Here is a 13393-nt window from a genome sequence, read left to right on the forward strand (position 1 = left end):
TTTATTTTAGATGGTGCAAATGGATTCATGGCAGCTTTGGCATGTGTATTGGGAGAGAACTGAATGAATGGGCTACTGGAAAAGATCGAGTATGATGTTTATGTTTTGAGTTTTTTTAATTATGTATTCATATTTTTTTGCATTTAGTATTTGAATAATTAATTAAAGTTTTATGTTTTATCTATATTTTTATGTAATAACAATGGGATCCCGTATTTTGGATTCTTATAATAAAGTTCCATTATTTTATGCATGTATTCCAAAATAGTAGCTATGTCTTTGTAGTTTTAATGGTCCAATGTCTTAGAATTAGTCGGGGCATTACATATCTGCAGTTGATAGTAGATAGATATACCTCTATGGACAATGGAATTCAAAGAGAAGATCCTGTAGGAATGGTTTAGAATCCTACTATTTTAGTATGAACGAATTAAGATATGAAGATCGGATGAGTGATTCAATGGAACCTGGTGTTGAGGTGGAGACCCTAGATGGATATTGTAATTAGGAAGTTTAAATGGATGTTGAAATCTAAAAAAAAATCCGCATATTGAAAGGTGTTACACCCAGATTTCGAGACTCGAGATTGTGACCTCGAAAGCTGGACTCGTCAAGTGTGAGCTCAAGATGCCTAAAATGCATGTTCGTGGCCCAGATGTCAAACCCTTGAATCAAGATGGCAACCTCGAAGACATGTAACCTCGAAGTTCTTTCTGAGCTCGAAAGAACTTAGCATCGGGGTATATTCGTTGTCGTGTGTCTTCAGATCAAGTAGCCCAAGCTTAGCAGGAGTACAAGTTTGGAATGTAACAGCCTCGATGGTATCTACCCGCTTCGAGCCGGTCTTGGAGTAAGGTGGCTAGTTCGTAACTTATCTATAGACCTGGACCGACATGATGCTGATTTCCGACCTTGAAAGATTTAATGGGTCATCTGGTGTAACGCGTTCCATGCATTTAAATATTTATTGTTGTAACATCCCAACATTAAAGGGATATTAACAAGTCTGTTATATGTCCCCTGGTCTTCAGGGGACATTTCCTTGTTTATAGGAGTTACAGTATTTAATATCATTATTTTAATTAATAAGGAGAAGTATTTTCTTGAAAGATGTGGGAATGAACTCTGAAAACTCTCTATAAATAAAGAGTTCATGAACATTGGTAGAGGACGGATCTTTTGATACACGGAGAGAAATTCTAGAGAATTCATCCCTGAAGGATTTCCATAAAACTCCAAGTCTTAATAAAATAGACTTGTGGACTAGGCAGAGTTAACTGCTGAACCACGTAAACTTCTTGTTGTTCTACCATATTATTCGTCTGCGCCATAGTTCTTATTGTTTAATTTCTCTACATTTTAAGTTGACAAAAAACAGCGTCAACAGATTGGTGCCCCGAGACGCCTTAGCCATGCTTGCTACCTCTACCGAGAGTGATGAACTGAATATCGTGCCAATCAAACATCTCGCGACACCCAGTATTAACGAGCCAGAACAAGAGGATGTTTGTATGATCAATTCCGAGCGAACCTGGATGACTCTAATAGTTGAGTACCTCGAGATCGGCGTTCTCCTGGAAGAACGGGCCAAGGCTCGAAAGTTGATGTACCAAATCCCTAGGTATACCATTGTAGAAGGAAAGCTGTATAGGAGAGGATATTCCATGCGGCTACTCCGATGCATGACCCCACCCAAAGCTAAGAAAATCATGGAAGAAATTCATGAAGGGTTCTGTGGAGACCATACTGGGGGCACAGCCTGTCCAAGAAGATCATACGTCAGGGATACTTCTGGCCTACCATCAAATCAGACTCATTTGACTATGTCAAGAGGTGTGATAAGTGCCAACGGTTCGCCACAATTCCTCCAGCTCCACCATCCGAGCTAACTATGATGACCTCCCCGTGGCCATTTGCGGTCTGGGGAATCGACCTCATAGGCTCCCTTCCGACTGGCAAGGGCGGAGTAAAATATGCAGTGGTCGCCGTAGATTACTTCACAAAGTGGACTGAGGCCGAAACTTTGGCAACAATAACCTCGAAGAAAGTCCTTGACTTCATGGTGAAGAACATCATCTACCGATATGGGATGCCAAGGAAGATTGTATCTGATAATGGTACCTAGTTCGACAGCGATATGTTTACCAACTTTTGCGATAAAAATGGGATAATAAAGAGCTTCTCATCAGTAGCCCATCCCCAGGCGAATGGCCAGGTCGAAGCTGTAAACAAGACCCTAAAGAGTTCGCTAAAGAAAAAGTTGGAAGAAGCTAAAGGAAGATGGCCCGAAGAATTGCCCCAAGTCCTATGGGCATATAAGACCACGGACCGTACATCAACAAGACATACCCCATTCTCTCTGGCGTACGGTTGCGAGGCTATGTTGCCAATCGAGGTCGAAATTCCCACAATTCAAACCCTTGCTTATGGTCAAACTTCGAACCACTCTCAGCTCGAAGAAACTCTGGACCTGATCGAAGAAAGAAGGAATGAAGCTCAATTAAAAAATGCTGCATACCAACAACGAGCTACCCGGTACTTCAACAAAAGAGTTCGAGATAGAAAATTCGGCGTAGGAGATTTGGTGTTGAGGCGTGTATTCTTGGCAACGCGGGATCCAGCAGCTGGCGTTCTCGGGCCAAATTGGGAGGGACCCTATCAGATTGAATCAGTCATCCGACCCAGCATGTACAAGTTGGCAAGATTGGATGGAAGTCTGGTACCACGAGCATGGAATGGCGAGCACCTACGACCTTACTATCAATAGTGTAGGAAGGATGTCGCCTATAACCATGCTTGTTTGTCTGTACTTTTTTTCTATTTTCGGATTTATCAAATAAAGTTTGATTTCTTTTTAATATGCTGTATTTTTTGCTATCTCTCTTAATTTAATAACCTATGGTCGCATTCATAGTATATTAAGGGGGCATTAGTGATACATATACCATCAGCTTGAAAAAATAAAAAGCATATATCAAAAACATACAAGCGTTTGGACATAACCAAATGTGCGTGCTAAGATAGTTTGGATCTAACCAAACTATCGAAAACATACAAGTGTTTGGATATAACCAAATGCGCGAGATAAGAAAGTTTGAACATAATCAAATTATCAAGAGATAAGAATATAAGTGTATGGATTACAAATCTAACATGACCTTAATAGGTTTAGAACAAACCAGCTAAAACTAATCGACAGTAAGTTGGAGCATAACCCACTTCGTGTTAAGTCGATATCAAGGCTGGAGTATCTAGCAAAACAATAGTTTCGACCTCATAACCACGGGGAGCTAACCGAGGACGAGAAAAAGTAACTAAAAAGTAAGATATAACTAAACCATTTGCATTACAAGCCATATAAGTACTTTTGGGTGCATGATAAAAGTAATATCCGACCTTGACAAATAACGAGATCGGAAGCGGATAATTCGAGCAAACTGTGCATGAATGCACTGAACCTCGAGCTTAAATCCAAACTATGTTTGTATGAATAAACAGGCATATATGACACTTTAATATAAATCGTGTCAAAATATTTCAGCCCAAGAAATGTAAAGCATATATATTAAAATAAAAACAAAAAATGGTATCTCAAATATCATATAAAGGCAGCTCTTACGAGCTGTAGAATTGTCTTGGCTCTATGGGTATAAATAATAAATCAAACATAAAAGGCTATTACAAAAGATTCAGAGGGACGCAGCCCCGAGGCAAGTATTAAGAAGGAGGAGCATTCTCCTTGGCCTTCTCAGCATCTTCCTTGGCCTTCTCAGCATCAGCATCCTCCCCGAGCTCGAGAGGGATTGCTTTCCAAGAAAAAGAGATATAAGATCTCTTCTGGAGAAGGTCCTTTCCACTTCAGCTCATGGTGCAATGACCTCAGGGTAGACAGAACCTTGTAAGAATTGGTGTTGAGCTGGAAGGGAGCCAACCCAACAAAGTCTATGAAATCCTTGAAATAAAACTTCAAGGGCAGTATCGCCCCTGCCTTCATAGGCTCCAGGCTCCAAGTTGCGTATCTCAGCTAGCTGTCAGGATTACCATCTCCTGGAGCGCGGCAACTCCGCTCGTGGGAGGTCAGAGCTTGACACCTCAATGAGTCCGATAGTCCTATGCCGTGAAAGGCCAGAATATCAGCTATCTGACCTAACGGTGTAACCGAGCTCCAGTAATGCTTGGCCTCGAAGAATTCTCTCCTCAACTGCGAGGTAGAAGGTTCCCCCATCAGCGAAAATTGAAGAGCGCCCGGCTTGAAGGCGATTGTCACTTTGAGCGTAGGATCGAGAGGAATCGGTCTAAGCTCGGTGTCTGGATCCGGATAAAGGGCGACCCTTAATCTTTTTCTCCTCCTTTCTTCGACCTCGTCTATCTGACGTCGAAAGTGATCTCGAGTGTCCTCTTGCTCACGTCCCAGTTCGTGCTCCCGAATTAAGCATTGGTTCCGAGTAAAAGGAGATTCTGAGCTCGAAGCTACTGGTGAGTAAGGAATCGCGAAATTTGACCCCCACCACTTTCCCGAATTCTGCGACTTCTAACAAGAAAGTAAAAGGGTGAGGACCAAACGTACAAGAAATAAAGAGACAAATAGTACCTAAGCTCGAATGATCGAGGCTACAAGGCAAGCTTGATCCAAAGGATGAAGCCAATCTCAGAGCGTGTATTCCACCGAAAGGAGGGAAGGTGGATAAGTAATGGGAAATCCCGAAATATTAGGGAAAAAAGTGGCAGTTATTAAAAAGGTGATATTTTTGGGAATCGGGCATTCCTTAAAAAACCCTGATTTTGTACCCGATATCTTGGTGTGCAAGATATGGTCTCTGAAATTTGGAAACCCAAAAAAGGAACCATATTTGGACCTTTTTTCATAAAAACTGGGTTTGAATCTAATGTCTATCAGTCGAAGCACCCTAATCCTAGTGCATTAAACTAATGAATGGGTCGAAAATAAATCCTAGTGACCATGGTGTAATAGAAGCATAAACATACATGAAGAAAAAAAAATGTATATATAACACAAAGAAGCCATGAACCGAAAACTTACACAATGTGATCGGTGGAAACAGAGAAATGGATGATTGAATGAGCGGTTGCAAGTGCGATCTCACTGAGTCAAAAAAGTCCAACGTTGCTTTGTCTTCTCGGCTTGGAGAACATGCAACAGCTGGGCAAAATTTTCTGGTTTTTTCTCTCTGAGAATTTGAACGTGAAAGAAAAATGAAGAAGGTGACCAGAGGCTTATTTATAGGCCCATGGAGATGTTAAAAGTTGAACTAATCTGGGCCATTGGCCAGATTCCATATCAGATCTGACGGCCAGGGACAAGTGAAATGATAGTACACAAAAGGAGGGCAGGCAGATAGATATGGGCCGAGTTTCAAAGCACTCAAGTACCTTGAGTGAGCAATACCCAACTGACGTGTGTCTATACTCAAGTGTGTGACGGAACGGTTCCCGAAGAAAGTAGTTCAAAAGTTTCCTACCCATAGGATTCGAACTAATACTTTTGAGGGGGCAAAATGTTACACCCAGATTTTGAGACCCGAGATTGTGACCTCGAAAGCTGGACTCGTAAAGTGTGAGCTTGAGATGTTCTAAAACGCATGTTTGTGGCCTAGATGTCAAACCCTCGAATCAAGATGGCAACCTTGAAGACATTTAACCTCGAAGTTCTTTTTGAGCTCGAAAGAACTTAGCATCGGGGTATATCCATTGTCGGGTGTCTTCGGATCAAGTAGCCCGAGCTTAGCAGGAGTACAAGTTCGAAATGTATCAGCTCGATGGTATCTACCCGCTCTGAGCCAGTCTTGGAGCAAGGCGGCTAGTTCGTAACTTATCTATAGACCTGGACCGACATGATGTTGATTGCCAACCTCGAAAGATTTAATGGGTCATCTGGTGTAACGCGTTCCATGCATTTAAAGATAATTATTGTTGTAACATCCCAACATTAAAGGGATATTAACAAGTCTGTTATTCGCCCCTGGTCTTCAGGGGACGTTTCCTTGTTTATAGGAGTTACAGTATTTAATATCATTATTTTAATTATAAAGAGAAGTATCTTCTCGAAAGATGTGGGAATGAACTCTGAAAACTCTCTATAAATAGAGAGTTCATGAACATTGGTAGGGGATGGATTTTTTGATATACGGAGAGAAATTCTAGAGAATTCATCCCTGAAGGATTTCCAAAAAACTCCAAGTCTTAATAAAATAGACTCGTGGACTAGGCAGAGTTAACTGCTGAACCACGTAAAATTCTTGTTGTTCTACCATATTATTCGTCTGCCCCATAGTTCTTATTGTTTAATTGCTCTACATTTTAAGTTGACGAAAAACAGTGTCAACATAAGGTAAAAAGGTATAGTAGTGGACCGTAAGAGTGGACCACATTCGACTATAAGTAAGATGTTTGGAAATGGAAGGTTGTGACTCAACAAGTTGAGCTAACACACCATGATTCGTGTGAACTAGTATCATAATGGTGGGTATGGGTGAAGGGAGACTATATGTCTTCGTGGGACACCAAAGTTGGTGGTGTCGGACTGAAACCCATTATTTTCCAAGTTCTGGAAAATGATGTAGAAGAAAAAGAGTATAAGATTGAAACCTAGAATTATTGGTTATCCTCGGATAGACTGGCAATCTGTAGAAGTAATTCGGATTTTGAAGAATTATGCATCGAATGTGCAAGTGTTTGGGGCATCAAGACAAGTACGATCCCTTGATGGAATAGTCACAGTGGTGAATATCGTTCAACGGCTAGGGTGACTCAGCATAAGATATAACAAGGTAGAGATCAAGAAGTACTTGCTCTAAGTAATGAGATGAAAGACAAAGCATATTGTGGTTCAGTATTGGTTCGGAGAAACCAATGAAGTTATTAGGATTATTAGGGCGAAAGTGTCTGCCTATTTGATAAGACATAAGAGTTCGCAAGTTTCAAGTATGGGAACACGAAGTTCTAGGAGGGGAGACTTATATTTCTCTGAATATTGTAGACAAGAAGGAGTATGAATATCTTGGGCAAGAAAGAGGGGTTTGGACTCCCAATTTAATGAGGATTCTAAGATCATACCAAGGACTAGGCCGAAGGCCTGCAGGATAACCTTACCATAGTATGGGTGGAGGCTTATGAATGTTATTGGTGCCAATATCAAGGAAATAAATATATGATATCACCGTTGATGAGGTAAGGAGACCCTAGGATTCCAGCGAGAGTTACTGCGCAAAGAAAAGTTAGTGGATTTATGATAAACGAGATAAGGTTTTATGGACTAAGACTATCACTCTAATAAGAGTGTTATTGAAGGATAAAGGGTGAAACACTAGACTCTGTGGTTAGAATCAGGTTTACGGGATTTGTGTTCCGAAGTGTTTGAATAAATTTTGAGGACGAAATTTCATTAAGGAGGGGATAATTGTAACGTCCCAAAAATGCTAATAGGGTTTAGTGCCATGATTAGCATGTCGGGAGGATATAATTGGATATATGTATGATTAATTGATTAAATGTGTGGTTATGTGGCATGCATGATATATATGATAAAATGAGTATGATTATATGCAAGTTTATGAGTATTAAATATGCATGTGGGCCCATTCTTGATGATTGGGGCATATTTAGAAGATTGGTCTGTCGTGGGCATAAATGTGATTATATGTGTGTAAATGATTGATACTACATTATTATGTGGATATATTAGCAGTATACGGCTCGAGGTGATCCTAGTAAGCGGATTGCCGAAATTTTCACAACGAGGTCCAATACCCGGCTCAGGGCAAGCCTACGGGTATTTTGGGAAGTTTAATGTATATTTGGGGTTTATTGAGCAATGGGTAAATATTTGGTAATTAGTTGGGCATGACGATATTACTTGGCAATTGGTATGATGACTTGAGGAATTAGCGGAAACTGGGGGTCAAATGACCATTATGCCCTTAAGAGTGATTAGGAGGCTAGGTTAATATCAAGGGCAATATGGTCTTTTTGGTTTGTGGATAGGCTCATTAGAAGCCTGTAGACTTGAGGAAAAAGGCAGAGTGTATATGTCTCTCTCTCTCCCTCCTTGGTCAGTTTAAACTTCTCCCTTTGGTGGGCATTGAGGCAAGTAGAGTTCTTGGTGAATTGCTGAGGAAAAGGCTTAGAATTTGAGCTTTGGAGCTGGAGAATTGAAGCTAGGATCACTGAGGGTTGAACTCAAGGGTTTAGTCTGCAGTAGGGGTAAGTGAGTCTCTCAGCTCTTAACTGAATTTTTAAGTTTGGTTTAGCTGTATTTAAGTTCTAACTTTGGGTCTGAATCTGAGTCTTGTTGAAGATATGGATTAGTTCCTAAGGTAATTATGATAACTATGTTGTGCTATTATGGATTCTAGGATTGATTTTTGGGTTTGGTTATGATTTGGGTGTATAAGTAGGCTAGGTTCTAGGCATTTGAGATGGGAAAATCGCTAGGAAACCCAAGGAATTCTGGGTTCACGAGGGCGCGTTGCGATCCAGTTCATGGGCTCCGTGGCCCGCGTGCCCAGATGCCATGGGAGGGTTGTTGATTTATTGGCGCGCTGCGACCCTAGGGGGAAAGTCGTGGCCCGCCTCCCCCCAAATGTAGAGGTTGTGCCTCTAACTTCAGGCGCGCTGCGACCCTTAGGGCCAAGTCACGGCCCGCCTAGGCAGTTTTAACCTAGGTGTGTCTTAAGGCTCAGGGTTCCAAACTTAAGCGCTCGAGATGATTTCTACTACCCGGTTTAGTAGAGATCAAGGCCCCAGAGGCTATTATCTTAATCCAAAGCTTTTAAATGGTTTATAATCTTATGGTTATTTATTATCGTACTGTGACTAGGTTATACCGCAAGGGCTCAAGGATTAGGGATCGTGCTCGAGGCTGCCATACGCTTGCTGCTCAGGATCTGAGGTAAGAAAACTGCACCTATGTGGTTGTGTTTGGGACTAAGGTTGCCTGTATCTGGATATATGTGTTGTGTAACTGTATTGGTATTATATGAAATGTGAAAGTACGACCTAAGGGAGTCGGGGCTGATGATTAGCGCAATGGACGCATCTTGGCCACTGTGAGTCAGGGTCAGCTAAATAAACAATGGACTCGGCCCAAGCGAGCCGGGGTCATTTAAGTAAACAGAGGGCTCAGCCTATGGTCGCCGACCCTAAATATTTGTAGTACTGATTGAAATGTATGTTTGAGAATATATGTTTGTCGTTGCGTAGCTTATTGCTTGTACTCTATTGAATAATTGGACTGGTTGGGTCAAGGTTGATTAAATGTTACTGTTGCTCTTTTATTGGGATTGTTGCCTATAATCTACTCTCAGTTGAATCTGGTGAATTTTATTTACTGTCTTTATACCGTTGCCTATTTGTGCATGTTGTTATAAGTTGTCTTGTTGGGCCTTGGCTCACGGGTGCTATGTGGTGTAGGTAAGTGAGTTAATAGCTGGATCAGCCATGAGTTGGAGAGCTTCAAGGGCAGTGTGTACATATGTAGCCTACTCAATCGCCACGGTTGGGGTAGCTTGGGAGGAACCAGGGTTAAATCCTATTTTGCCGCTTAGGATGGCGCAATTGTATATGTTTATCTTTTTCCAATCTGTAAACTTATTTTTGGGATCTCGTGTACAAACTTAATATTTTAATGAAAAATAAACACTTTTGTTGACCAAATCTTTTACTACTTGATATTGACATAGTCTTTAATTACACATTTAAGTTCAAATGACTTGCTTAGCAGGTTAAGCATTGTTTTAAACACACGGTGTAATGATCTTGGTTATCCAGGACGTTACATTATCTATATAATTAGCCTGAGAAAGTGCCAAGAGCTTGTTCTTCCTATCCCTTAGGATTTGGATTCCCAAAACATTGCTCGCCTAGCCTAAATCTTTCATTTGGAACTTTTCAGCTAACCACTTCTTCACCTTCAACAATGTCTTTACATTGTTCTCAATGAGTAATATTTCATCAACGTAAAGAACTAAGAAAACCACCACTTTTCATTTTATGTATTCATATTCACATGCTTCGTTGACATTCTGTTCGAATCCATATGTTTGAATTATTTCATCAAAAGTGATATTTCAAGAACTAGATGCTTGCTTTAATCCATAAATGGACTTTAGCAACTTGCACACCTTTCAATCTTCCTCTTTCTTTATGAACCCTTGTGGCTGTACCATATAGATACTTTCATCAAGATAGCTATTCTGAAAGCTTCCATACCTCATAATCATTGGCAACCGCTATGGATAAGAGGATGCGAATGGATTTGAGCATGGCCACTGGAGGAAATGTTTCTTCATAATCAACACCTTGTCACTGAGTGTAACCTTTGGCTACTAGTCTTGCTTTGAAAGTCTGTACTTTCCCATTTAAACCTTCTTCTTGTATATCCACTTACACCCTATGGGCCTGACATCTTCAGGTGGATCCACAATTTCCCAGACAAAAATTGAATATATCGATTCCATTTCTTGGTTCATGGCTTCATGCCATTTCTCCTTTTCAAGATCATCCATTGCCTCTTTAAAGGTTAATGGATCATCCTTGTTTGTATCAGAAACAAGGACATGTGCCTCATGTTTGTAGCGAACAGGTTGTCTCACAATCCTCCCACTACGACGTTGCACTAGGGTTTCTTTCCAGGAATCATAGTTTCCTCGGTTAGTCATTTATAATTTAATAATGAAGATGATTGTGATGGAATCTTATCAGTTGTGAGTTCCTCCAATACTTCCTTGCGCCGAAGTTTATAGTTATTGAAATAGTCATGTTCAAGGAATGTTGCATATGTGGAAACAAATATCTTTTGATCCTTGGGACTATAGAAATATCTGCCTCTTGTCTCTAGAGTGTAGCCAACAAAAATGCACACTTCCAACCTTGATTCAAGGTTTCCTGATTTTGGTCTAAGAACATGAGCAGGACAGCCCCAAATGCAAATGGTGCAAACTAGATTTGTTTCCATTCCACAAATCCAGTGTGGTTTTGCTAATGGTCTTAGATGGGACTACATTCAAAATATAAGTTTTCGTTTGAAGTGCATATCCCCATAATGAGAGAGGAAGTGAAGAGTAGCTTAACATAAACATGACCATGTCCAACAAGGTCCTGTTTCTTCTTTCAGAAACACCATTTTGTTGTGGCATTCTTGGTGATGTGAGTTGGGATAGAATACCATGCTCCAACAAGAACTCTTTGAATTTAAATCATATGCTAAAATCTTATAAATACTAACTAAAATAATTATAACTATCCAAATTATAATTATTTTCTAAATCGTAAAATCATATCCTTAAAATAAATATTTTAATCTTAAAGCAATCTTTTTCATTTCCATCACTCAAACTAAACTAACTATAAGAACTAACATATAGTCATAATTTAAGGAGAAAAATAATAACGTTGGTTATTACGAGATTCAGATATTTTATAATATATTACTAATAAAATAAATATATATGTAAATAACTAACATTGCTTGATTTATGTAATTTGTTTTTATAAAAGTAGTATATAGGTTGAAAAAAAAAAAACAACAACCACCAATCAAGGACTTGGAATTTCTGCAGCAAAGGCAAAGAATGCAGCAGGTAGAACCTCCCCAGTTAAAGAAGCAAAAGCTTTAGTCACTAAAGCTTCTTTTCCTAAGGCATGAGCCACCAATTTTTCTTGGGTCAATACCTATGGGTGTCCTTAAGGCCTAACATTTCCAAAATGGAGGGTGCTAGGTGTCGGCTACCTATTACTGGGCCCATCAATCGATGTCATTTAATGAGGAGTCATTTCCATACTCGAGATGTCTTTTTCGTACCCAAGACGTCTTTTCCATACCCAAGACGTCCTTTCACCTTTTCAAGTATGGCCCTCACCCTGATTTACGTGACAGTTGGATCATGCTCGAGTACCTACTCCCTAGGTAATCAACGACTGAGATTGAATTAATTTTTGCCCACATTTGGGGTTATAAATTCATAATGTTTCCTCCCTTACACTTTTCACCTTTTGCATTCAATATTTTTTAATTTCAGAGATAAAAACTCCCATTCATAAAGAACCCATTATACTCATTCTTGAAATTCTTCATCGACGATTCTAGAGTGTTGGAGTAGGCACTGTTATTTCTGGGTGAATCGAACACATTAGCTCAACCGAACTCAACTTAGCACATACAAGCATTATATATCAAGTAAGTATTCTCCACCGATTCTCTGTTTTGTTTTTCGCTAGTTCTTTAAACTTTTGGATATCTAGGTTCTTGCTTAGGCTACTGAATTTGTTAGGATTAGAGGTAGTTAACTCTTTTTAGCCTTATTTTGGGCTCTTGATTAGGCTATTGAATTTGTTAGGATTAGAGGTTGTAAGGATTGATACCCTAAAGGCATGTAAAGACATTTAATTGGTTTTAAATAAAAGTACAATTTTATTATATTTGAATGTTATAATTATTGTTGGAATTAATTATATAATAATATGAAGAAAATTCCTTATTCATTCATGAGAATATGATCTTGTATTAGTACGAGAGAATTAAGATCATATATAATGAATAAAATAGTTAGCAACATATTAAAGTATGGAATCTTTAATGAATGGTTACTAGTACAGTTTGCTAAACATACGAGATGCGAGTAATCTGGATTCGGATTACTGATGTGGATAGACATCTTAGTAAAGATGTTGTATATACTAGAGATTATATATGACAGGACCGATGAGAATTAATTATCTTTATAAACTTGTCGTTAGACATAAAGATTTAATTCTTATCATAATAGATGATCATTTATAGACCAGTCTAAATCTTGAGTATTCATGAACTCCTGTTTATGTTTATTGGATCTTTTGATTCACTCGTTAAGGTCTCTTAGAATAATGAGGCTAATGACTTTTGTTTTGGAAATTCAATGTCATGAATGGCTGGAATTCATGCTTTCCTAACAAATTGAATATTGGTTCCCTTAAGGGTTAATTCTGGAATTGAATAGTTATTGAGCTCAAATCTATAATTAGATTATAGATTAATTATTCGCTAGTGAATTAATGGTACTTAAGGATCAAGAGGTAATTAGAATGGTAAAATGGTAATTTTGACCAACTCTAATTAACGAACCAATAATGGAAGACAGAACTACATATATTGATTATATCAATGGACTACAAAAGAATAATCTGTAAATATGATTCTATAAATACTTAGAGTGCAATTCCATATTTATAGTGGAGTAATCATGTAATTAAAAAATAATATTATTAGATTAAAGAGTATAATTAATAATATCATTTATTATAGTTTCGTATTATAGGTCCATGGTCCCCAGATCACCTCTGTCCTACACTGTCAAGGGTAAAGATGTCAAAAGAAAGATTTGTAAATAGAAAGGACTAA

Source organism: Humulus lupulus, chromosome 2 (genome assembly GCF_963169125.1).
Source record: "Humulus lupulus chromosome 2, drHumLupu1.1, whole genome shotgun sequence".
Classification (NCBI taxonomy): Eukaryota; Viridiplantae; Streptophyta; class Magnoliopsida; order Rosales; family Cannabaceae; genus Humulus; species Humulus lupulus.